Source organism: Anser brachyrhynchus (genome assembly GCF_964034855.1).
Source record: "Anser brachyrhynchus genome assembly, chromosome: 6".
NCBI lineage: Eukaryota > Metazoa > Chordata > Aves > Anseriformes > Anatidae > Anser > Anser brachyrhynchus.
In genome coordinates, this window is record NC_137700.1 from 10,598,267 (window position 1) to 10,623,913 (window position 25,647).

General features: G+C 38.4%; 2 long non-coding RNA genes across 2 annotated transcripts in view; one reads left to right on the top strand and one right to left on the bottom strand.

Moving 5' to 3' along the window:
- The window catches only part of LOC308197589, a 455,405-nt gene that overhangs the window by 41,273 nt on the left and 388,485 nt on the right, over positions 1–25,647 (top strand). The gene's annotated exons all lie outside the window — the stretch shown is intronic.
- LOC308196918 lies at positions 11,994–15,542 on the bottom strand. Its single transcript, XR_013952501.1, has 2 exons — positions 14,750–15,542; positions 11,994–12,406 (listed from the first exon to the last, which is right to left on the bottom strand). It is a non-coding gene; the product is annotated as an uncharacterized lncRNA (long non-coding RNA).

The following is a 25,647-nucleotide window of genomic DNA, read 5'->3' on the forward strand; positions in this document are numbered from 1 at the left end:
TAGCTATATAGTTCACTAAGCTGAGGCTTAAACAATGATGAATATTATTAAGTTAGATGGCTTATACTCCGCACCCTGATGTCTTCCTATCATTTGGGCACTCAGATGGCTTTGTATTCTAATCTATTACTATCACAGACTTTCTCTGACAACCTAATGAGTTACTGTCATTAGTTTTATCTTTAATTTGACCACATCTGGGTGTTCAGTAGGGATGTGAAATTAATAATGTGCAAGTTCTTGAACACTCTTTGACATAGCGCTTTCACATAACTTATCACCTTCTCACAATGTATTTTTAAGTACATTTTTCAGTGAAAATATTGGTATCTGGCAATGTTCAAATATGTTGGTACCAGCTTTTGCTCATTGACTGAAAATATTTTTATCTTATATTAATTTTTACATATGTAATTATATATATAATGTATAATACATACATATATTAATATATAATATATTACTTTATATATTAAGAGGGAGTAGTGTCAAATTTGAGTGTTGGCAATTTTTTTTATTTTCTTATGGTTTCCTTGCTGTCCCCACCCAACAACATAAAACCAACCAAGCAAACGAAAGAAAACCAACCACCAACCCAAACAGCGTGTGATGATTGAAACATCAGGAGCCGGGATTTGCCTTGTTTCAACTGATCAGGAGCGGTTGCATTACACCGCAGAGTTACTAGGATTGTCAGAGTTGTCCCATGTTCTTGTGCATAAAGCATGTGCTCTATCTCAGAGCCTGAGGCAGCCTGCAGTGAAGGAAGGGGATTTCCCTTCAAGGGCTTCAGTGATGGACAGCAAGAATATTTCTTGGTACAGAGCACGTTAATGACAGATACGACTCAGGCACAGTTCAGCGAGATTAAACACAAGTTGAGAAATGGGAAGGGTCTGGACCCAACTGCATGGCCACCCCAGTGCAGGTCAGGCTCTCCCTGCCCCAGCCACAATGTCACAAGAAGTGGCAATGGAGATCAGGGACACACCTGGTTGCCCTTATGCTCACTGTAGAGTCTGCAAAACAGAGTATTCAAGCCTAAATCAAGTTTAAGTTTTTCAGGAATAAGAATGGCACAGTTGTGCACTTACAGTTAAATATGTTGTTAAGTGCTTTGCAGAAGTGGAGTTGAAAGAGTTGAGGGAACCTAGTCCATCTGCAATCCATATGCAATCTGTATAGGACCTACAGAAATTGATCCGGTCTTCTTAGGTTCAGTGTAAACAGGCTGCTCTCTTACTAATGAATAATTATAGTCTCAGAACGGCATAAAAGGTTTTTGTTCACTCAGTTTTTTTCAGCTCAGTGATTTGTGCACTTATTTTTTGTGCTTGCAGTAATCCTTACCAAATAAGTGCATTTTGCTTGCAATTGGTTCTCTCAGTTTGTCCTGCTACTGTCAGTGTTTTCATTCCATAGCATGTATCAGAGTAGCTGATTTATTTAATTTGAATGCCCCTTTTGTAAGCTTTGGGTAAAAATTAAATGTCTTAGAAAAAGAAGGTAAGAATAAAAAGTCTGGCGTTAAATTCTGCTTCTGTGATTCAGCTGAAGCCAGGAGCAGGCCTTCAGCAGCTGCGTACACCCTCAATTTACTACAGGATAAGCATCGGTGAGTCACGTATTCCAACACTGGTCACATATCAAAGGCTTTTTAGAGAAACAAAGTGTGCCATATGAGGGCTAGTCCCTGAGATAATTGCAGGTGCTACACTGTGTATTGCACCAGTACTGGGAGCTTCTGCATGCCTGCCCAGCCCTGGATCAGACTCATTACATTGTGTTTTATAAGCACACCTGAAATGTCTTTGGGAAAGTCTTACAATCTCTTATAAGAGAGATCTTACAATCTCTTACAATTTCTTTATTAATTCTTACAAATTTCCCTATTTGTGAATCAAGACCTGTAGGATATACTTCACAGTGAAGCAAGTTAGTTACTGCCTTGCAAAATTGTGAGCATTTAAAATTCCCTGTACTTTACCTACTAGTATTTAACAGGGATGTATGAAGAAGCAGTGTGCCTTTTAATAGTTATTCATGCAGTACCAATCAGTTCCTCTCTAGCATTTGTGCCCCCTCCCCCAATTAATTAATCTCTTTCTCTGTTCTGTTTTAAAATTACCTAATTACCTGTAAACAAAAGGAAACATGTTTCTATTTTTTATGGTGGAATTTAATTTTTACTAATCTTATTAAATAATAATAAGACTTAACAGTTTTCATACAAAGAGAGAGAGAGAGAACACTATAGAAAACATGAATACATTTAACCAGTGTAAAAACAGCTTGAGCCATTTTCATTTCCACTGTGTATTATGTATTTTTTTAAAGAAGAAAATTAGACATGGGAGAATTAATTTTAACTTCATTGCTTCTGAATTATTAATTCCTTATGACTGGAGTTATTTACATACTGAATAGTTAGGCAAAGAGCAATTAGAAAGGTGTAGCTTTCTCAAACTTTAAGAAGCCAAAATAATGGGCTGTTGCTGCCTTTTTTATTTTTATTTTAAAAAAAAAAGGCTTATTTGGTTTGACAGTCACATTTCCATCAGTTTTCCATTGTGGATGTGTACGCTGTGGCATGTATTCTAGTATTGTAGCTTCCATGTGCTCCGCTTTTGTATCTACCTCTTGACCTACCTGTTGCATTTTAGCACTTTTGTGTTTCAACTACATATTGAATATTTCCTTTTTGACCATCATCATCTCAAATTCAACATCTCAAATTCAATTGCCTTCCTGTAGCTTTGCTTCCCTTTCTGTAGCTCAGAATTTTGTGCTGTTGTAACCCTCTCCTGCTCGTTCTTTCACCCCTTCATTGACTGCCTGTTTATTTTTCCGTAGCATTCAGCTCCATTTTTTCCTTTTAGATTCTCAAACATCTGACTCCTGGCTGATTTCCTGACGCATATTTTTTCTTACTCTGTTCTGAACTTTTGCCATGCAACTGTTCCTACTGTTCCTTTACCTACCTCCTTTCTATTCTTAGCCCTTGGCCACGTCTGTCCGCAGAGCCTTACCCTTCTCAGTTTGCTTCCAAGGCTTGGTCAGTCTTTAGGGGAAGCAGAGAAGCATATAACATTGTTCTAAAATCATTTTTGTCATCGTTCTTTGTTTCCGCAGCTGTAAAAAATTGCAGTTTGGTTTTAAAGAAATATATCTGTTCAGTGTATACCTCAGGTTAAAGAAACTTTCAGGGGGAAACTGAAAGTTCCTGGACACAGGTGAAATTAGGTGACATGATAAACATGTCTGTAAGTAGGGCTGTGCTGGCTGTTAAATATTATCCCAGGGCAGATAAAAACTTGGCACCTGATGACTAAGGGGAACAATTAAACCATAGGGCCAAATTTAGCTGTGTTACATGATGTGGGCTATATTGCTTCAGTGAAATGTTTTAATGGGATCAGAACTGCAAACCTTCCAAAGCCATCTTTTGTCAATGCTAAATAAATAAAAGGCCTGTGGTAGGTTTGTCACAAGTTGTAATCTAAAATTGCAACTTCCTACAGCAGTCTGTCTTTCATATCCTTGCTGACTTGGATTGTCAATGACTTCAGTTTTTATTTTCTTTTCCCTAGTTTTGCAAATATTTATGTTTGCCAAGGAATTTTGGCCTAGTACCTAGAGCCAATATGAAGTAATGATGTTATAAGTTACAATACTGTAGGAAGATAGAGAAAGGCCATGTCTTTATGTCTCAGTCTTCAAGACAATTTTTAAAAGCCCTGAGACATTAGTAAAACTGTAATATTATAGTATTTTGAGTGATATGGAAGTATCTGGGGATCTCTGATTAAAAGATCTCAAAAGCTATTCAAGATCTGTACTAAATTGCAAGAGAAAGAATGCAGGCTTGCATATTATTCCTTCTTTAATGCCAGATGGATTAGTGTTATGATAATGAATATCCAAGGAATTAAATGCGATTTGTCACTTGTTGCAAAGTTTTGCCCAGAATAGCAATCCATCATTGCTTTTTCATGAAAGAATATTTATCGCTGAGTGAGATCTCAAAGATATTACTCTCTTCATAAAAATGCCTATTGCCACTATTAACATAATGTTCTAATAATATCAAAGCAGGTTAAGCCCTAGTAGTTTATCAGGAGTCAAGAGAGTCAAACTGACACTTTTAATGAGATAACATAGGCTTGCTTTAATGGGTTAATTTTGTACCACCCTCCCTCCTAGTTACCGTCATGCATGACTATTCCTCTTCTCTGCAGCATGCAACAAGCAGATGGAACGGTCAGCAAGTCAAAATATGAAATGTTGGAAAGGTCACAGTACTACAGGATGCTACTGTCTTTCTCATCTGTCTTACAATTAGGATGTCTTGTTCTTGTAGCAAGAGTCATAATGAGGACTGTAATGAATACAACTTATATCTGTTCCTCTCATCCAGCAGCTGAAAGCAAAGGACAGGTGAATTTGTACTAATGAGGGACCGGGCAAGGCAGCTTTTATTTACATGAGCAAATGTTTCTCGTTATATGCTCATACTCAAACTGGCAATTATTCAAGAAAGAAGGGATTGCAGGTCACTCCAAGACTGTTTTGAGTCTTAAACTTTTTAAGGTGGAAAAAAGCTTGGGGAACTAGAAGTGTTTTCAAAAAAAATTTTGATGGGCATGTTTTTGATCAGTATACTGGATGTAGGCTCAGGAGACCCAGGTTCTGACCAACAATTTCATGTAGAATGTAGTGGAAGTTATTCCACTACAAGGCAAGGTGTCTTTTCTTTGGTGGGAATAGAGAGCGGAAGTAATGGAATATGTTCTAACCTGTCTCTCTGTTCTCTATTTTGTTTCAGTTTCTTGAATGTCTTATGAGCCATAGTCCAAGTAAGTTTGGGTGACATGTGCCAGAGCTCCATCACTGCAAAAACTGATGTCCAGTAGATCTGCTGCTCTGTGCAATGATCTCATGACTTACCAGGCAGTGACTGATGGTCATATCTGCCGTTCTAGTAAGCAACTTTCAAACAGGTAAACAGAAGAGTAGAAACAATGCCATGAAACTTGGTGTATTTTTGAAGGCCCTGTGCTGTCGTTAGTGTTGTTATCTGGATCATAGTAGTGCCTAATGCTACACGTGAGCAGTTCCTAGGCCAAAGGCACCTAAGAAGCAATGAGGAAAGCAGAAATGTGATTAGACAACCACCATGATTTCCTCTGGTTACATAGCTGGTCAGTGGCAGAGCCAGCAATATAACGCATTCTGCGATTTCCTGGTCATCTCTGCTATCTGTGCGAACTTACACTAAAAGTATCTGACTATACAGTTATACTTGGAGACGTTTTTTCCTCAGTGTTTCTGTCTTGAATAATTTTTAAAACATGGTGTGTTTTCTTGCTTTCTCATCATTTATGGGAAAGTAGCAGTGCATGTAAAAGTATGTATTCAACTGTAACGTGAACCACGAGAGATTCGTACACAATGAGCACTTTGCATGGAGGCATAAGGCAATATATGGAAAACGAATACTAGGAAGCTAATAATCCTAGTAAAGAAAATGCTAGTGTTTATTCATTTTGCAAGCTTTTCACACATCATTCAATGCTGGCTGGTTTTTATACATGCCACTTAAGCAAAGCACCTCATGCATCAGGGAATCTGGTATGCCTGGTTGTGGGGCTGATTCTGTGCTTAGAAACTGCACCATGAAGTGCTACACCTTCTCTGTCAATAACTCAAGAAATATGGGTGATGGAGAAAAGCTTTGTGTATTTTATTCTGATTCATGGTAGAAGCTTTACACAGTGGTAACATGAAAAGGTTCAGTGAGTGAATTTTCATTAGAGTTGCAGAAGTATAGGAGTTATGGCAATAGCAGAAATGTATAGGAGTTTTGCAAATATTTTGTGAACGTTTTACTTTTGGTGAAGAGGAAAAACTTCAGGAATTTACACAGATCAACTTTTATTGTTGCCAGTCATGCAGTGCATATTTTTGGCTGTAGAGTTTACGTGAGGAAAAATAACCAGAAAAATATACTAAAACATACCAAAATATACCAGAAACCTTTGCTGAGTTATACTCCACAGTTTTTACTAAAGCTTTACTAAACCAGAATTTCTTATTTGTCTCTATCTCCCGCAGTTCACAAGCTGAATCTCCACAATTACATATAACATCCTTTGCGCTGCCATCAAAAGCCTTGCAGCCAGATCAGGATCTAGTTCCTTCAGAACATCTAAAGATCAGTGGAGGGAATCTTTCCACTGACTTCAGTGGGTTTGAGTTTCACTGTAACTCACTCCTTAAAGCAGTACAAATAGAAGATCTGACGGCAGGAGTGCATTTGCAAATCTCCTTTACCCCCTGAAATACTAGAGCTGGTTGGATTTTTATGCTTTTTATGAAACTTCTGTCCTCCCCCTCACCCTTTTCTCTTTCATGCCATCTTTCCCCCAGGCTTGATTTGAACCCTCATTCTTTTTCTCCACCTTGTATATAGTCTTTCTTTCATGGGGGGGAGGAACAGGATCTGGTTAGCTCTACAAACCATTTCAAAAGCAGGCACAGTGTGCAGAGCTAAATAATTTGGATATTTTGTATGCTGCAAAGATACCATTCTCTGAGTGTTCCTGAGTTAGGGATTTTTTGGTTTAGAGCACTTTTTTTTTTTTTTTTTAATATATCTGGCCAATGTAAGCCTGCTAAAATTAAGCAGAGAACCAAGCTGATACCTCACTTTATGCTGATAAAATGAACACTGAAATGCCCAAGTTCCCCAGTTTTTCAGGGGTTCTAGTTGGGATTTGGCTCTGTTGTAGGGTTTGACCTGAGTTTACATAATCCTTGAATGACAGGCTGTATAGTCTTAAGGTTAAATCAGATAAACTGAATCTGCCACAAACTAGCAAAAAGCTCTTAGAGTCGTACAGTCATTTACCTTGTTGGTTGACTGACTGACTTTTTGCTGTTGCATTAAGTGAAGGGGAAATACCACCATGGTCTTGTTTGCATTAGGTCGCAGATGAATCAGTTTCCATAAAGCTTTTTCAGGTATTAATACTCGTTTCTCGCTATTGTCGGTATGAGAGCATTAGTGGGAAGGCATCCTGATATGAAAGGGTTGCTTTATTAGGTTATGCTGTTGCTCTAAATGTTTCCTAATTATCTCTGTTATGGTAGAAATCTGAAAAAGTGCAAATTGAGTGCTTTGCATAATTTATAAAAGCTGAATGTTTCTTAATTAGTTCTGTTGGGTTAATGATACCACAGCCTCATTTTTCCATGGCCCTGAGCAATGACCTTTACCCTCCTCATTTTTAACACTTTCGTTTAGTTCAAAAACATGTGGTGACCTTCCTCATCTTGAATGTACTTAGGGAGCCATAACGCTTTGGAAAATGTTACAAATCCCTTCTCCCCTCTTCCTTTGAAAGTAAAGAAATGGCCTGCTTTATGCAGGCAGAGTAAAAGCCTGATTTATACAGATCCTCTGAAGAATGCTGGTGAAGTGCATTCCTTCAGTGTTTTCATAGAAACTGATGTGAGCTGCATTAGCAGAAGATGTGAAAATGGTGAGGTGGGGGAGAGAAAACCTCTCTCAAAAGGATTCTAAAATAACATTTTGCATCCTCGAGTAATTCCCAGCTCTCCCTGGCAACCATTCATTTCTTCCGAACAGCAGAAATTTGCAATATGAAAGTGGATTGGCTTGCTTTTCCCATGGGGCTCTGTATCTCTTCATCCACCGCCTAGGGTAAAAAGCAATGCATACGTTTACAATATAAATGTGATTTAATCGACCTCCCTGTCAGCGAGAAATGGCAAGCATATCAAACAAGCCCAAGATGTTAGGAAGAAAAAATCATAAATTATTCCAGTGATGAGTTTCTGAGCAGCATTTTGGACTACTAGATGATTCTATGTAAAGCTGTTCCTTGAAACAATAATTAAGATAATTCTGTGTGACAAGGAGAAAAATGTTCAGCTTTGTATGAAATGTGCTTTATGTTTAGCAAGCTGGATATTCACTGTATTGATTAGAATTTCCCTTAGCTGCTGCAGTGCAAAGCTAAAACTAATTGAATGATGCACCATCTTTATTTCTAAGTCCTTATTTATTATATCCTATGCAAAATCAGTTGGCTTCTAAATCAGGAAGATGATGGCTTCCTTTATGGGTGGGTCACTCTGCATGTATATGTTAAGGTTTTCAATAGCAGGATTTTTTGAGCTGTGAATATACAGCTATGTGGAAAATTAGATTTATTATTATTTTTTTAATCTGATTTCTATTGCTTGAAAGACACTTGAGTTGTCCTGAGAAGAAAAGCAAAAGGATTCTTCAGTGATGAAGTGCTCACGGTATTATGGCAATTAGCTTGTCTCAGAGCCAGAATTACTTCCTATTTGTAGGCACAAATGCACATTTTCTTTATAGTCCTTATTTCTGAAAAACATAAGAAATAAGATAGGTGGAAAAGTGTTTTTGTTCGTTTGTTTGTTTTGGCAGTTGGAACAGTTCCATTCACCAATATGATCACGGTCACTTCCTCCTCTGGGCCTCTCTCCCCACCAATGGACTTTTTCTTTGGTCAGATTGTCCAGATTGTCTGAAGCTTCCTATGCCCTTTATCTCCTTTAATTTATTTATTTATTTTTTCCATCTTCTTTGCTTTAATACCAGTGAAGGAGACAAATGGGTACCTTAGTTCAGAACTCCATCTCCAGATCTTTTTCTGCACAAAATCTGGGCTTGTCAATATATTAAATTTCTGAATATTGGAAAGATAACATGACTGGATTTTCAGGTTGTTTCTACTCCTTTCACTGATAATTATTATTCTAAATATTATGCTACTGCATATATCTCTCCACTAGTAGTATAACACAGTAGTAGGTGGTGGAAAGCTTCATTTTGCCTCATGTCTTTAAGAAGGGAGATTTGGTACTTTGTGTTACCTTCTTTTGTTATCTTCTTTCAGTCTACTTCATTACGTTACTATGAAAACGATTTCTGTTGACCTCTGTCCTCCATTGTAATGCTTAATTTGTACATTGTTTATTTTGGACATCTCCCTTTTTCCACTGTTAGGTACTTACGACTTTATTTACAGTCTCATCCCTATCATCACTGGCTTCACATCTGCCCGGTACTGCTAAGGCTTTGGTTAAAAACAATTATGATCTGATGGATTTTTCCAAGTCGTTTCCTACATTTTTATGTTTTGACCTGGCGTAGTATGTTTCTTTCAAACTCCTTTGACAGAATGTGTCATTTTTGAACTTTACACTTGGATTCTTGGCTCCAGCACACTTTGAATTACTGCCTTTCTCCCCCTCTTGTGAATAAATTATAGTTCCTACCTCTTAGAGGACTGTCATACTGTCTCCTTCACTGACCTCATGTTCTTAATTCACTTGAAAATTTCTTGTTATTTAGCTTAACCTCTTGTGTAGCTTTGCTTTCTTCCTCTGCAGTGCATTTTCTCTTTTTGTGCTCTTGGATCTTCAATGTATAATCTTCCCAATCTCATTTTGTACTTGCTATTTTACCTCTTAAAGGTCTTTATAGCAAGGTTGATATCTCTAGTAGGCTGGCCAGATTCCAGTTTAAGTAATTACATTCTGTCTTTCTAAATTCTTCTTACCCTTTAAATTGATCATGATGGTCCCTCTCTTCCTGTCCTTCACTATTGTGTGCATTGCTAAGCAGTCCCTGTGCTTCAGCCTCAAGCTTTCCTGCCACATTTTCCTTTCTGATGTGTTTTGGGACGAAAGGGAAATTTAAGATCCTGTTTATCATTACTTTAACATATAAGCCATCCGTCCTTTATGCTTTACTCTTAGTAAAGCACTCTTTTAGTAAAGCACTAACTTACTTTTTCTTAGTAAAGCACTCTTTACCCTTTTGCAGTACTTTGGGTCTTTTGTCCAAAGCGTGTTTCTCTCACTTCTCTTGTCATGGGTATTGAGCCCTATTTTTTTCTTTATTTTCCTTTTCTTCTCTCTCCCCCACCTCCCCCTTGTTCTAGCTCCTCTTCTGTGCTTTAAAATCTTCCATCTTCCATTTCTAGTGAAGTTCTCTTTGTTCATATGCTCATGGTGAATGTTGCATATATATATATATATATATATATCCCGTTCATTTCACAATGACGTGCGTAATGCCTTGCCCTACTGCATATGCCTCAGCAGGCAGACCAGACTCTCAGGGCTGTTTGCAGAGTTGTATCAGGCTCCAGTAGGCTTGAGACAGGTCCATCTGGTTTTCTGATCTGTGTGGACAACTCAAAATGATGTATGAGAAGACTGAAATGTCTTGGATCTCTGCAGCATCCATGGTGCACAATAAAGAGAAAGAGATCCATGTCACTTACAGTCCCGTTCTTTCCAAATCTGTTCTGAATTATACGTCTCGATGTAGGAATGGATGCTGCAATGATCTCTTGGTAACAACTAAGCGTTGTTATTAACCAGCTGCTCCCCAAATACTTCGGAGGCTGTGGCAGAAGTACACCAATGATCAGAAACAGGACCCTCACTTCTGTTGGTGTGTTGGCCTTCCAGAAACGAAGATGACTGTGGCACTGCTGAGTGAAAGTCATTGCAAATGAAACAGTGTGGAAGCATACCTCTTTTCCCAAGCTTTGAATTTTTTTCTTAAAGGGAAGTTGTCTTCTAAAATGTACTATGTCGCAATGAATAGGTGCTGATAGCTCTGAGTATAAAATAATTGTGTTGAAATGACATGCAGAATGAATGTGATGCTGATGTTGTGCGCTGGGATGAACATACTGAGAAATCTGAAGAGCTTTCCTGTTGTAGAAGAGTTTGGCTGATTATTTGACATAATCTGTATGATTCATGCCAGAGCCAATGAGATAATGAGGCTAGTTAAGTTTGGAGCTGCTTTTATCCACCCCTCTGCTCCCTGCCCACCAAATATATATATACATACATATATATATATATACACATTTTTTTTTCCCATAAGCAAGTAGAGTTTCTGTGAAAAGCAAGGTATCCGGGAAGAAGGCTACTGCTCTGCTAGGTCTGATTATGGTACAGTGTGATGTAAAATGCAGTAAAATCAATGGAGAGATTAGGATGGTGATTAACTGCCTTAAAAACAGAACCATACTCATCGAAACATTTTTATCTCCCTAAATACTGTGTACAGAATAGTTTAGGGCTCATGCTATTCTGCTGTTCTTTAAATCAGTGTTTGTTAGCCATCAGTGGCTATTGACGTATTGTACGATTTCTTTTAAGCCTCCAACGTTCCTCAGCTCAGAAGAAAATGACTATTTTAGTTTTTCGCATTAATGTCAGCAGACCCTGTTGCAAAGAGTCTTATCTAGGGACTGGATCACAAAGAGTTTTCAAGAGCAAGGTATATAATTAAGCAAAAGCAGTAATATATCTGTCATAACCATAGAAACAGTCTAGTTAAACTATAGGCATGAGAGTATTGTGGTGAATTTGATGCAGATCCATGTGACAGGCAGGGTGTACACTGTGTGACTGATTCAGCGATAATAATTGAAGACTTACAGGGATGCAAAGCAGCATGGGGGAGAGCGTAGCAAGTGGAAATTAAATACACGGCAGGAAGATATGTTTTTCTATTGCTGACTGGGTTATTCACATATTCAAATCTAGATGTAGATCCCTCTCTTATTCAGAGGGCTAGCCATAGCCAGCACAATGGGCTTCCCCCACGCTCCCCCCGGCTGCGGTACAGGGAAGGAAAGGCTGTGCTGTAGGAGTCATTTATCATATTTCGTTTCATTTTCAGGAAAACAGGGCTAAATAGAGACAGAGCTTACAAATCAGCATTAAGTAGTAGGAAAACAATCTACTTGAATGATAAACGCTGCGGCATGGCTAAGGAATACAGTTAGAAACCTGGTGCATTGTTGATATTGCTGTGAGCAGATGGACAGTCAGTGCATCTGCTGCCAAACCTTCCCAACCCCCACACGCCAGACGTGCAGCATGGCAGGAAGTTGGAGAGCAAGTGGCAGCTTGCTACCTTCCCTCTTGCATTTGTTTTTAACTTCTGTGGACGTATACGTTTTTTAATATACATATAGAAATGTGTATACATATGTGTAAGTAAAATGTAATCCTTATGAAAGGGATTGTAGCAGGGACATAAGGAGTGCTTATGTCCCTGTTAGATAGATGCCTGCCACTTCCTGATAGTGTTGATTGATGATGAAAACTGTGGCCAAAATCCCAACTGTCACAGTGGTGACAGCATCCTCTGCCACGGGCAGGACTGAGCGGCAGACCCGAGCACCGCAGGGTGGCTACAGCAGAAGCGGCGTCCCCACCATCTGGTGGGCAGCAGCTGTTTCTAAAAGCAGCATAGTGTTTCTCTCCTGGTGGGCTGTGGCACTTGAGGGAGGCTGTGGTTTACTTACGGTGGCTATGAGGAGAAATGGAAAGGACATTACTGCATGTCTTCCTGTGACATAAAGCAAAAGGGTGCTCCTTCACACACCATTACCCTCAAGACCAAGTAGCTGTTAGCCTGTTGTTGTATGCATGCAAATGCTATTTTAGATTTTTCTCTGGGGTACATTTTCATTCTAAGTTCTCTAAGTAACAGAGGCAGTGGTGGAAAATATTCCTTTGAATTAGGATATTCCAAAGCAGCTTTGCTCTAGATTGCTAATTTTCACAGTGACCTAAACTGTTAAGAACAGTGAGACCTCCTATGACTTGGGACACCCCTGGTGAAAGAGGTCATGGAATTATGCCAGGCTCTGGCACTAAGAACTGTAGAGCTTAGAAAAGATCCCATTAAAAGCTGCAGTTCATGACCTTCATTTTGGATGGCATCTGGCTGCCTGGGCCAGTTCTAAATATCCTTTCAGACAACGTTGTACAGCCTTCCCTTGTCAGTCAAGCAATGACAAATTTGCCTTTATAAACCTGATAACAAAAATATTTTCTAGTCCTTCTAATATTGATATTCTCTGGAAAAAAAATAATAATAAAAAAAATAAAGTAAGTACCATGGTGTCTGTTTTCTAGTTTTTTGTTTGTTTGTTGTTGTGTTTTTTTTTTTTTTAAACAGGTTTGTTTTCAACTTGGAACTTGGTCAACAGGTAAAGGAAAATATTTTCTATATTTTCACCCAAGCACTCAAAGCTGCCAAATCTTCTTGAAGCTAAGTGAGGACAGACTGAGAAAGGATGAAGCACGCTAAAAATGAGGAGGGCCACGAGAGAGATTTCTAAACATATTTAGGCAAGGAAGAGTGTAACAGCCATTAATATCAACAGGCCTTAGTCAGCTGCCAAATTAAGGGGGGTTGAACATTGGCATTGGTATGCATCTTTGAGCACATTAAGATTCTGCCAGAAATTTTAGTCTTGTTTGTCTGAAAGAGTCCGTTCATTTTAAACCCTGGTTAATATTTCTAAATTTCTAAACAACAACAACAACAACAAATTAACATGCATTTTGATTAAACCTTTACAACTTATTTAATGCTCTCAAAATAATTTAAAATGTTCTTATATGTCTTAATTATTTTCTTTTATAGTTTGTATAATGAACAAAGTAGGCATCACTTACCATTCTCTTGAACAATTACAACGGAAGAAATAAAAATTCTTATTCATAAATTAAGACACACAACTTGCTAAAGTATTTATATACCTTTCTCTAATTAGAACTTAGATGTACATGTGCATACTCTGTTTAATTGTCTGTGTATGCCTTTCCGAGAAACATAGGGCGTTGTCCCTGTTAGAAAAGAGTACTACACAGCTGGTGGGAAGGCGTTACAAAACAGCATGCTTCAGGGCTTAGGCTAATCATCAAGAAAAAGGTTTTAGAAAAATAGCTGAAGTACAAATTGAAAATAAATTTGGTATCATTTACTTATATTCGTTCACTGCTATTCTCTTTTCAGTTATGGTCCAGTTCTGTGATTGTATTAAATCAGCCCGACATGGGTGACTCTGCTATGCTCTTTCCTTCCTCCCTCCTTGCCTGCTTCCAGTATAAATAGATACCTCAGGACAAAATGATACGATGGTACTTCCACTATTACATCTGAAGTTTTGGTATCAGTGGAAAAAACTTGTATTAAAAAAAAAAAAAAAAGCATAAGCTGCAAACCGTGAATCTAAATAATACTGTCAATAGAACAGGTGAAAAAACAAATGGGACTAAGTAATTGCTAGTCTGACCTCCTCGTGCACGTGCAATTAATTCAAGCACTCTTTCTTCTATGAGTTGTAAGTACAGTACATGGAATTCAGAGGTCTTTTTATATATTAGTATACACATTTGCTCATTAGTGCATAGGTATCAAAGGAGAGGTTATCTGTAGATACTATAGTTGTTATATTTGCTCTTAGTTCAGTTGGTGCGTTATATGATACCAGATTTATCTCTTTCTCTTTCCCTCAGTACTGGCAAACAATTCTCTAGACATTTATCATTTTAAACTGTCACAGTCTAGTGCATGTTCCAGGGACCAAAATCAATACTGATCTTGGTTTGAATACATTTCTGGCAAGGTTCTTTTTGTAGATTCACAAATAGAACTAATATGTTAAAGCTATTCAACTTTGTATTTCACAGCCTCACTGACATATTAAATATAGTCATTGACCATGACTATTAACCTTATAATATTAAGAAACAAAAATCCTGTGTGCATGTTTATAAGTTTAGTATTATATTGTAACATGTGGTAGTACAAAACAAAATAGAATGCAGCATGGAAAATTACATTAAATTGGACAAATACCCATCAACTTTGCTGATATGCTCTACCAAATTGCTTCACCTGCTAAAGGTTTCACCAAAGCAGGGAGAACTTCCATCCTGAGTATGCAGACCTACAGCTTGATTGTTCCCTGGATGCTTCCCCATGCAGAAGGAACATACTGCAGGGACTGCAGTGGAGATTATGTATCAGGAAGGAGGATGGCTTTAAGCACTTTTTTTTTTTTTTTTTCCCTATTTGTAAGTAACTGGGAACAGCAGATGTAAACTAGTTACATGATTACTTGAGGCTACCACATCTGTGATCAAATCACTAGAACGTAAATACCATGTTTTCAGTCTTTGACTGTTTTGCTTTGTTTTGGAACACAAACACACTTTTCCTTATGTATGTGGCTCTTTCTCTTTTAGATTGTCACCAACTCAGCTGACACTTTATCAGTCTCTTCAAAGCCACGTGTTATCTATATCTAGTCCATAGCATGTGACCAGCTAGCACTCCTCCAGTTCAGTAACTGATTCTGCATGTTAAAGGATATTGAAAAATGATTGCATTGTGCATGCATTTTCTCCAACGCATCTGTCCTGAGTTAGAGATCATCTAAAATATTTTAGTGATCAGTTTATCTTCTCCTGGAAGAGTGACTGGTACAACTATATGCACAGATTCAGTAAAACAGGTTGTCAGCCCCCTTCTTGCCTAGGGTCCCTCCATTCTCACCAGGGAGCAGGTGCTGGCACAGATACCAAGCCCAGTCTTTACACCTGTCTCTCTTCCAGAAACACCCACAGTGTCACAACTTTCTTTGCGGAGCTCCAGCAAATGGAAATAATACTTTGCTAAACATCTGTGCCGCTGTCAGTCACTAAAGACACCTGCAGGTCAGTGCATGGAAAAAGGGGGCCTTCTGCTGCCTCCTGCAGGAGGAAAACCTGTAGGGACGGGTTTTGTCAGAGATGCTGCTGTGAACCTGGGGATATATACCAGTGTCTCATCCTTGGGTAACATGCTTTTAGGTTTTCTCTATGATTTTTTTTTTTTTTTAATCTCCTGCACCTTTCTTTTTTAAATGATAACTCAAGGACAGGGAATCTACGTTGAAGCTACTTGCATCTTAATCACTGTTTTATTCTATTCCTTAGGTGGCTTTCAATGTTTTTTCTTACTTCTTTTCTCCCTTCCTTATTATATTATCATCAAACTTCTCTTGAAGCTGTTTCTCTTTGGACTGCTTTCTCTCACGAATATGGGTACAGTCCTGAAAACAAGTCTTCAGATCCACAGGCACTTAACTCACTTCTACTCTCCTCTGATCGTTAGAGACTCTATTTGCAAAGGGGAAAAGTACAGCTGAAAGGAAAAATTTGCCTTAGTGACTTCCAGAGGAAACGGGCCATTGAAAGGGCAAAGCAGAGATACTGTATCCCTCAGTAATCCAGCCAAGAGATTAATAGGCAAGATAAAAATAGAAAAATATAATTATTCTAACTTCATTTCCTCTCTTAGAAAATATAAGAGCAGGCAGGGCCTTCACAACCCTGATTCCCAGGTTTGCATCTCCTTATCAGATTTGCATGACTTTAAGTACGTGGAAGCTTTAGTAGTAAAACTAAGTGAATAATGCATGGTGAATAGCTTATTGGATGAATTACTGAAGCCCCTTTTTCTGTTTATGTGAAAATTTTCTAGCAGATGACAGTTTCTTTCAACTTATGTGTTATTCAAATTTACTCAACCATTTATTTATTTATTTATTTATTTTTAATTTTTCTTAGCATGCTGATTTACTGCAAGCAGCTTCCCCGGTACTGAGCAGTACCAGACTTCTGACACAGCAATTGGTCCCCAAAGCCACGTGGCAGAGTTTGTGTTTCCCAGCTGGCTGAACATAACCTTTACACTGAGGAAAAGTACTTGGAAAAGAAGGCAAAGGTCTTTGATTTTCATAGAGAGAGGCAGCAATTGGTTTGAAATTCCCTCTAATTCTTTAATCTTTTTTCCTTTCTGGGTCACAGAGGCATTGTATGAGGTGTCATTCTTGTTAGGTAAAAGGCTAATGCAAGATTTATTGGCTGTGGGTAGAGTTCAGATTTAAATTTCTCCTGTCACATTCATAGAGTAATTGCCTGTGCCTTTACAGACCTACTAGAATATGGTACAACCAGACCCCTATCTGCTGCTTTTAATTACTTCCATATTGGGACTGTGGAAAGTGTTTTTATTTTTAATTTATTTTTATTTTTAATTTATTTTGCTTTGTTGTGTCAAGCAATAGGTCATCTCACACAAAATCTTCGTCTCTTGTGGTGCAAAGGCTTTATGTGTTTGTGGTAGTGAGAAAGAGAAAGATTATTGGGATTTGTAAAACTGAAATTCTTTGCAGGGAGCATGATGGCAAGCTCCCCTGAGCCTGTTGTTCAGCTGAACACATACATTAAGAAGCAGACCTGCACTCAGCTTCCCTTGTTCAAGGGAAGTATAATTTGGTAGTCTGTAGCCCAGGCTCAGGGAATAGTGCTGAAACAGAAGTTAAACACTATAGCTTTTGCAAACAGTTAATTATTGGGGTTTCTTTGGAGATACTTTGTGGACATTGGAGACTTAGAGGTGCAAAGTAAGAGCTGAGGGGTCATTTGGCAGGTAACATCCTTTAACGTTTGCAAGAGAGGAATTTGTAACAGCAAACCTTAGCAATTCTTCCTCTAAATCTCTTTGTTTTTTGAGTGTTCTTACACATTGTTGTGAGTTTTCTGTCTTCACAGAATTGTTTTTATTTATAGAAAACAAACAAACTGCCTTGTGCTTGGCATGCTGTTTTCTTTCGCTGCTCAGCGTGTAAGCTGTGAAGTTATGCCCTTCACAACCTGTGCACCACCTTACTAGGTCTTAGCCAGTTAGATGGATTCCGGTGTTAAGAAGGTATGTCTTCTAGCAGAGAGATCCTCAGATCCCATCTTAGTCTGCTCTGCATTTGCTGCTGAGGTGAAGAAATTTTTGCTGCCATACCCAGGATGTATTGCTTCAATTAATGTGGGAAAAATTAGCATTGCTTGTTCTTACATGAAACATGTGTAAGGCTAAGGAAGAACTGACAGAAATTGTATGCAATAAGTTAAGGGTGCAGTTTAACAAGTCCAACCTATGTCATGAGAAATTATTTGGGATTTTACTTGACTTATACCTTCTGATTTTCCTTAGAAAAGCAGTTGTTTCCATAGTAACAGCCACATTACATGGTTCTATACTTATGATACCTCTGAGATAGACCAGCATCTCAAAGAAATATACCTCTCAATATGTCATGTAAAAATCCTGTACTTGTTAGTAAGAAAAATCTTATTTTCAGCAAAGTGAGACACTTGTTTGAGGTTTCTAGGCTATGGTTAATTTGTTTATACTTTCTTTTTCAATCCCTCCCTCATTTATTCCAGGTGGTGCTTATACTGCTGCCTATTAAGGTGTCTGACACTTCCCATTATAGGCCTTTGTCTTCAGCACTGTACAGCTTTTACTGAATATTAACTGTTTGTACTCATGTTTCTACTCAGGATCTCTGCCTTATGCATAATCCTTTTGGAACATCTCAGTCAAAACTGTACAACCATTTCTGAGAATTATTGTGTCTATTATTTTTTGTAGGCTAATTCCTCAATGGATCTTTTTGAAGATTCCTGTCCTAGTATAGGGTGTTTTGATATACCCACCAAAATCTGAAATTTCACCAAGTTATAAAAGTTGGCAACCCTTTAGTATCCATGCTGTCATTTCCTTACATTTTGACGCTTGTGACAGATGTTAATAACATGCTCCAGATGCCTATCTCTTTCTATATATATATTTAGTAAGTATATACATATAGACGTACACACACACACACTGAATGGAGGTATGCATTTAATAAGTACATTCCAGTGGTGGTCTGGAGAATGACAGGTATAACGCTACTATTACTTTTGTGTCAGAGGAGGAAGAGATCAGGTATAGATACTGTAATAATTGGAGAATGAAGATAGGAGAGAACTCCAGGTCTCACCATTGCCACTAGTCCAAGGAGAATCAAAAGCGGTAAGGATCTCAGCAGTCAGGTGATATGATTTTCGCAACCTATTCAGAAGCTGCTATGGAGACTATTAATACCTCAGATATTTCTTAATGATTTTTTTTTTGGAAAAAGGATGTGTGCTTGGTTACTGCAGTGGAATGCTGTATTGTGATTCATTCCTTGCAGAAAATGTACTGCGGGATGTATTTATGAGGCCAGTGCTGTTCAGTGCATACAGAATTACTTCTCTGGTCCTTGGTATGACACTGTGAAGAATTTTCTTTTGGTATTTTAGTATTTCAGAATTATGGTTTATTTTCTGTCTTAGTTTTTTGTTTTGTTTTTGTACTTTGGGCTCTATGGGTACGTTGCTCTGTTGCAAAGTAACGCTATGTCAGTATACCTGAGGGAGCCCTTGAGTGCTGGTATGGCTCTTTTGGTGATCTGCTCTGTCACTGTTCAGTGTAGTTGACCTGGCTGAGCCACTGCACAGACACAGATCCTGACACCTGAATTCTCTTCGCTACAGGTAGGCTGCAATATTGTCACAGAATCACAGAATGATCTAGGTTGGAAGAGGCCTCCAAGATCAGCTAGTCCAACCTCTGACCTAACACTAACAAGTCCTCCACGAAACCACTAAACCATATCACTGAGATTATGTTGTATTATGTAAATTTAAGTTGTGCACCATTTACTGAACTCATCCAGATGCACGTTTCTTCTGGTGTCTGGAAGGACAGAAGTCTGCCTGGAAAGCCCTGCCGAGGCCTAGGGCACCGTACCTCTTCCTGTTTCCTGTAGAGAACAAAGGTGGCATTAGGAAGGTCATGTTGGTTAGTTCAGGAGGGAGCAGAGACCCACCATCTCCTGTAGCCTCCACAGTGGTGCTTTCATGGCTGCTGCTTTGACTTGTCACTGGGGTGGTCTTCTTCAGTCTCCTCCTCGTGTGAACATAGCTAGTGCTGTGTCATTTCCCTCGCTAGTGCAGATCTGAAGTGCTTGGTTCGTAAACGGGAGCTGCCACCCTGAACGTGGCAGGCAGAAAACAAATCAAAAACAAATCAAACTCTGTAATGCAAGCAAGCTCCCCATAATTCATGAATTTCTGAAGCAGTAAAGATAGCAAAAGGCATATTTGTAGGTGGGCACAGGCTATGTTATACTATCTCTGTAACACTTTATTTTGACAAGCTAGCAGATTTGTGGTTGTTTTTTAGCTTGGGATTTCGATATCTCTCTAACTAACTCTGGCGTTACTGATTGGACTGTGTGTAATGGCAAGTTTGCCATGGGGGGTTGTCGGAGCACAGGAGCAAAGGCACAGATGGGCATGAAATAGCACGAGCTGTGTGCTGCGTGGAACATGTCCTTTGCTGTGCCTTGAGTAAGGACTTCTCGGGCAAACAAGTAAAAGACAACAGCACACAGGAGCCACCTCAGAGGGACAGATGTTGATCAGAATAGTACCTCTGTATTACTTCCTTGTATTTGATTTTATTAAAAGAATTTAACTACTTTTCTCTTTCTTGGAATTCCTCATTTAAGAGCTGGGAAGCAGTATAGTGGACGTAAGCAGAAATACAGCAGTAACGTAAATGTAGAAGTTCTGTCAGTAGGTTTTGGGCCTGAGACAGGAAACCTGAGTGGAGGTAGTTGAGCGTGGGTAGTGTATTTTGTGGTAGATGATAATTTGAGGAAAGCCTTGAAGTAAGAGCTGCAAGTGAAGTAAATAATCTGCCTATTTATTTACTTATTCTGCCAGCGTTCTTGGAATCTGCGTATTGTCTTTTCCTCCTAACTCGTTATTTAATCCTGGACGAAAAGGCATACCAGTGGCCTGAAGCTGAAGCAAGATAAATAAGATTAAGTATAGATGGAAGCTTCTAAAAGAGAGAGCATTTAATCAGCGGAACAATGTAGCTACAGCTGGTGGGTTGTCTGTCACTTGGATTCTTTAGATCAACATTGGATGTGTTTCTATACCTAACAGGGAGCTTAGTGCAGAGTTTGCTAGATCAGAAACTATGGACCGTGTATTGTAAGCCATCCCACCAGGTGAAAGTTTGTGAGTCTTTTGGAAGAAGGATCTCTAACTCTCATTTCTCTTGGCTAATTTCTTCATATTCCCTAACTGACATTTATTTTAATTACGCCTAATGTCAACACTCTCAGATAAAATATCTGAAAGTATCTAGATGAAAATAGGTCAATGTACCAAATGAATATCTAATATTAAAAACCAATATACCGTGTTAACCAAAGAGGCTGTTTTTAATATCAGATCTTAAAATTAGATCAGCATAGGTGTATCTTTGTGTCCAGAGTTTGTTACCTTCAATTTTGCAGATTTGTTTGCTGGAATAATATTGTATGTTAGGATGACAGTGTGTATGGGGCCAGATCATTATCTGAAAGGTCATAATACTGTGAGTGAGTCATAAAATGAAGGATAAAATTAATTTCAACAAGTGCAAATAAATATATTGGGGTGAAATAACGTTCAGTTTGTATTTATATGTATATAAAACCACGGTTCTAAATTAGTTATTCATGCCTAGGGAGGTGATGGCAGAGTCCCACCTTCATTTTAAGGATGTGGTAACTGTGAGCCGCAGTGTGCCTAAAGCTCTGGCTCTTCAAGTGTGCAGACTAAAGGACTTAGTGGAGCACAGGGTCTCTGTTTTCCTGCTTAAGCATGTACTTGCTTTAAAAAGCAGATCTTGTCTGTGTGTGTAGTTGAGATGTGAGGATTCCCACCTGGAAACTAGGAAGGGCTCCTTTTGGTGCCATGGTTTAGACTCACCTCTTATGGAAGGTTTTGTGAAAACATCAGCTGTCATTGCTCAGAAGTTGTCAAAGGGCCAATAGAATGATTACAAAGTTAAGAGCATTTATAGTTAACTGTTAGAGGAAAATCAAACAAACACGTTATGTCACCATAAGGTACCTGCACTTTCTGAGTACTTTATTCAGTTTTGATCATTTCATCCAAGAATGAATACAGTAAAGGAAGGAACAGTACACCTTAGAGAAGGATAAAAAGAACAATGTAGAATTACAGAACAGGTTTCTTGTAAGAAGAGACTGAGGTCTTTCAGAGTGAAAAGAAATGACAGAATGGAGACTACTTGAGAGTTTAGCAAAACCTTGAAGGAATAGAGAAGATGATTAGAGAATGATTATGCACTAATTCTTTCAATATAAGAATCAAAGGGACCCGGGTTTAACATGACCAAACTGAAGTTTTTGTTGTGTTTTGCCCACATTATGCCCAAGAATTACATTGTGTAACTTAATAATGCATGTATGATGATGTGGGTGCTTAAATAATTTAGCACAGTTCTTCAAATACAAAAGTCTTGATGGATTACCTGTATTACAAAATCCCTGAGTTACTGGCTTCTACAACGTAGTAGGATATGCAGGGGAAGTCAAATTCTGGTTTTGGGACTTTGTATGGGAATTCACTAATGAGTGGTAGAGCTGATGGATCCTTGGTTTGCAACATCATAGTGCTAACATTCTTAACCAGTTAGCTTATTGTAACTCCATTGCAGTCAAAGGTCTGTGCTGATTTATACGTAGGACTTTAAGGCTATCTCTTGCACAACATTTGCATCTATTATAGCAAATTTTATCACTACTTAGTTATATAACTATTGTTTTCCCTTAATGCTTTTACATGGAAATTTATCTTCAATATTTATTTTTAATTATTGAGTCTGTGCCCGAAGTAACATCTGTCGCCTATTTTTATCTTCGTTTCCATGTGAGACTTTAAAGACTCCAAATAAGAAAGTAAAAGCACAAAATTACCTACAGTGTGGATATGGTTTCCCTAGACTGCCCACACATTATAAAGACGGTGCTGCAAATGCCAAATTAAAGGATTGGGTCCATTTCTGGTATAAACCAATCCTATTATATTGCCTATAAGTAGCATCGTGCCATTTCTCTGGATCTGTAATCAGAAAGGGAGCAATAACGAGTCCCTGTGACAACCCTACAGGCTAATATGGGTGGATGGGGGGAGGAAAAGGGGAACAAATTGCATAGGTCAATACCTCATTGATCAGTTTTTCTAGCCACATGAAGTCCTTGCATTTGTAGTCTCTGCTCATCTGCATGATGATGCTTACAGTCCTTTTTGCTTCCAGCAGGGTTGCTGCAGTGTTAGCGCATGGTCATGCTTTGTCTCAGGGAAAGTCAGAAAAGTAAAGACAGGGAAAACAAACAGAGGCCAAGCAAACAGAAATGAAGGAAGCATTTGGCTCCCTGTCCTGATTTTCACCAATCCTTCTTAACCAAGGCAAAGCAAGTTGATAGCAGTTTGAAGTGCTTAAAAGAATTTCTTCATTTTCTCTTAGAGCCTCAGTGCAACTTAAATCCCTACTATGTGTTTGTTCATCTGCAGGGAAAAAACAGGTGCCATAATTTGTATGATTCCCAATGTAAAACACTGAAATCGTTGTAATGCAAATATTTTGAAGAAAACATAAGGCAAATATTGAATGCTTATTTTCCTCTGATGAAAACAGTATGCTATTTTTTTGTGAAATGGAGATGCATTCAAAATTATATTGCAGCTGAAGAGCTATATTCCTTCAGTGACACATTATTCTTACTGCATACGGTAACTCTGAAGTTTCTGTGTTTCCAAAAACTTTTGGCATATGTTCTTGAGTGTCATCCCAGCTGTATGTCTGCAACTTATGCTAAACTGCAGGATAATTTATAATCTGTTCCAAAGCCAATTGAAGTTGATAGAAAAAAAGTGTTGACTTTTAGGAGCCTTGTATGAGGGCTTTAAAGATTTTCTTGTTTGCTGATTCTGTGTGTCAGCAGCACTATTATCAACACCTACAGACTTGTTACACTATAAAGAAACAAACCATTGGCTATTTTCATTTCATAGTTATGGAAATTAAAGCACAGGAAGATGAAGCAGTACACCAGCGGTCCTTAGGCAGACAGTAGTAGGAGCAAAACTGGTTCTGGTGCCATCAGCACCAGACCATAGTGCATTGCACTGCAAGAGGCTTAATGCAGTCTTATTTTCTAAAATATCCCTTTGCACCACAATGGATGCTTCTAATGGAATTAATATTGCAGGTCCCTAGCTGTATTTATGAAGAAATGAACAATTTCATCCTTAGAATAGCACCTGGATTGCTGGCTTCCATCCTGCCCCTTGTTGGCCCAGATTCATAGAGCAAACGTTCTTTAAAGCAATGATCCTGAAGTCACTAGATTTTAATGGCAGCTGCAGATAAATGAAATAGTAGTAATCAGTGATGTGAAACACAGTAATGATCAGAGTCTCTGCAATCTGTAGTAGCGTGCATTGTCTGCACCTGCCTTTTCAGTTACTATCATACGTAGAAACAGTGCATTAACAGGAAGAATGTGTTATACGATTCTACCTGGCTAGTTTTCTTCCACCTTTAGATTTACAAATAAAGGAAGTGGCACATGGCTGATACTGTTCTTACTCTAAAAACAAACAAACAAACAAACAAACAAAAAAAACCAAAAAAATACAAGAAACAAAATCCCACCCCATGTTAGGGTTCTGAAGAAGCCCTTCAAACTGACAGCCATCTACCTGGTGTGTTTCCTTCCTGTAGTGACGAACCTTTGTTCATTCTGCACAGCTACTGGGATGTCTTTAATACACCATATAAATAAGGAATCTGTATGCAGCTGGGGGACAGTGAAGAGTGAAGAGTTTCAGACAGTAATTGGTGTTTCTGTGGTTAGTTCTTGGAGATGTGTTTCTCCAAAATCTCCATCATCATTGGGCTGGTAGAACCAGCTCTAAGGATAAATGGTATTTTATCATAAGCAGAGCTATTGTCTGCCCATCTAATAATCAGTAAGGCCACGTGTGACCACTCTTCAGCAGTTCTGGTTGATGATTCTTCGGTGGCTTGAGCTAGGTGGCTTTTGGCTTACTGTGGGCTTTCACTCTGTATTTCGTTGCTTCTCCTTATTTCCACAAGCTATACTAAAAATGCTTTCTGTGAAAGCAGTTCCTATAGCTGTATCAGGAATACTATTAGTCACCATTGGAAAATGACCTACACATTTGTGAACAGGAGGTCAAGTCTTCCATGAGACATTGTATCTGTTAAGTAGTGCTCGCCATGCAAAAAACCCCACGACCAACAAAAACAAACAAACAAACAGATCTGAGCCTCTGCCAAAAGATGCAATTAACTACTCAAACATAATTTGGTGGTCCTATTTGCATCTACCAAAGATGTAGCCCTGTTGTGTTTCTGTCGGTATTTATAAAATACTTATCTAGGAAAAATTTACTTCATTTTTCAAAGCAGCAGCCAGAGAATTTTAGCTACACAGATCCTGGTACAGCCAATGGGACTGTTGCTGTCTCAGGTAAAACACTGAAAGTATTACAACTGCAGAATATAATTATGTATCTCTGTACCGCACAGCCTATGTTTGACTGTTCAACCATTGCTTTTAGGATGCAGTTAGGTAAAGATAATGCACAGTCATGAATGTAATGTCATGCTGCTGTCAGGAAAACAAGCTGGTGTCAATTGTCACAGTGTGTTCAGAGGCTTGTATGCAGTAGTGCTGTGTTTACTGCAGACAAGTCGCTCCTTTTTCTAGTTTAATATTATGCTCATAAAATAACTCAATCCATGACAAACAAATGTTATTGCAATCTCTTTATTATTTATTATTCTTTTGCAGCACTGATAGCATTGAAATTATGTTCAGTTATATTTTTATACTAACAAAACTTCTAAATTTGAAAATCAATATGGGATTTAAACTTCACTGCAGTTATGAGGAACACTTAAGTGAAATCTCCTCTTAGTTTGTAGTTGTAGGTATGTCTAGA